Genomic DNA, 2296 nt, shown 5'->3' on the forward strand with positions numbered 1-2296 from the left:
CCTGAAAAAAAGATTTCTTGGGGTCTTCATTAACGTGAAAATGGCCAGGACTCCAGATGGGATCACTGCCCCCTTTTCAGAGCCAGTCTACCTCAAAGCAGCCGCCTTGGATCCAGCCTTTTCTCTGCTGTGGGTGGAGCCCCATGTGCCGGTCAATCGTGACATCAAGGCAGAGGTGGCACAACAAGTTAAAGGTAAATATTATTGACTTTAATGCCAATTTTTTCCTCATAATCTGATCTAATTGACTGCATCAATAATTACATTTTTCAGTCTAACACTATCACCAACATCAATGGTAATAAGGGCTCTTTTGTTTCTGCTGTTGCTGTTACATGTTTGACACAAGTTAGCATTAAACAGTCTAATCTGCAATGTCCTAGCACTACAGTACTCCTCCCGCTGCGTCCTATGAGGCGCCCTCCATCACGGTCAGGCCCCATGTCCCTCCCGTCCTTTCCCTCTTTTTCACATTTTCTCAAAATGGGTTGCAGGTAGGCTGAAAACAGTTTGCTTCAGTTCTTTGAACACAAGTAAACATCGAATCTTTCATTAAGTTTCATATTTAAGTTACTGTTCTTTTCACGTCTCTCAGGGAAACATAAAATAATGAATACTACATCAGATTTTCACCTTCATCCATCCTATAAGCCTGTCAACAGGCCAAACAATGTTGGATGAACTTCTAGTTTATTTATTTCCTACTCAGTTTCCTCTGTGTGTCCGTCTCATTTTATTTTTTCCTGTCATAAACTAGATCCTTCCCTTTGGCTAAACTGCAAAATCTGACGGAAGAGAAGCCAGTAAGGATTGCACAGATATGTTGGGTGGCTGTGGAGACAGCTGCCTATAAGAGAGTAAAGCGATGGCTGCGGAGGGTAAATGGGCAAATGCTGCAGGATGTAATCATTTATGCCCTCATAGCCTTCATGCCTGTTATACAAGATCAGTTGTCCATTCTGAACAAACACACTGCTGACAGTCTTATTTGGGACAATGTTGTTTTGTGTGTTGTTTTAAAACGAATGGACCGAGACCTTTTCCAAATTCACGCCGAAGCTTTTTATTTATCCCACATGCCAGACTCCCTGTTCGTACGTCCCGACCTCTGACCTCAGCACGTCACTAGCCTGCTACATAATGTAACGTACACGAATAAGTAGACACATTGGCTAACGGGTCGGACCCTTTAGTCGACTGGTTAACGTTGTTGCCTGCCGTGCGGAATACACGAGTTCGCGTCCCGGCTGTGGCGGTTCTCGGACTACCCCCCCCCCCCCCGAGTACGCTGCATTGGTGTCAGAAGTGGGACGGTGAGACCGTGAGGTCATCGGAAGCTCGTGCATCCAGCGGCGTGAGAGAGCTGATATGCTGAAGCGCGGGGACGCGCTTCCCGAAAGAGGGGGGGTAAGTAACGTGCACGGATTAAGTGCCGGACCCTTTAGTCGTGTGACACACACAAATGTATGGTCACATTTTGTGTTTAAAATTAGTGATGTGTTTTTGTTTGTGTGCACCGGATTCACTGTATAACTGTGAAACTATTTTTCATACGTCCGCCACAAGGGGGAGCTCTTAGAAAACGGGAGCGCTAGTTCGTAAAGTTGGGCCAGCCGGGCTTCCGTTCTTCAGGCAGAGAACAGCCTGATTGACGCAAACACTAACGTCTCCTGTCTCTCTACTTCTGTCTTTATTAAACGTTTTTGTTTAATGAATATAAACAACTGTATCCGGTTATTTTCTTGCCCGTGGCGGGATTCGATACGGACTGTATTGCACCACAAGGCGACATCACTAACCGCTCGGCTAAAGGATCAGACCCGTTAGCTAGGGACTAACGTGTCTTATTTGTAGTTTACACAACCATTTATAATTATAATGGAAACAACCTACAGATTTAAAACAACATCAAACACAATAATAGAAGCATTGCAGGTACGTAACCACAGGCAAACACTTTAAATTCACATTCTCAGTCCAGACACAGTACCACCACAAATCCCCCTCCTGAACGTGGCTATTGTGAATCAGTCAAGTGAAAATAAAGGTTACTGAACTGAATCTGATGACATGTAAGCTAATAAAAATTCAAACAACTTGTTTTTTTTAACATTTATACATAACGTTTTCCAGGTGTATGTAACATAACGTTTTTTCCACCGTTTTCTCAAAATAAAAGGTGTCAAGGAGCCATCAAAATAACAAAAGGAAATACAGACGGCGCGAACGCCATTTTCTCGCTGGCCTACTGTCTTTCAGGCTGGCACGTATTTTTTTCAACTCAACACGACATCAA

This window comes from Lampris incognitus, chromosome 18 (assembly GCF_029633865.1).
Source record: "Lampris incognitus isolate fLamInc1 chromosome 18, fLamInc1.hap2, whole genome shotgun sequence".
Classification (NCBI taxonomy): domain Eukaryota; kingdom Metazoa; phylum Chordata; class Actinopteri; order Lampriformes; family Lampridae; genus Lampris; species Lampris incognitus.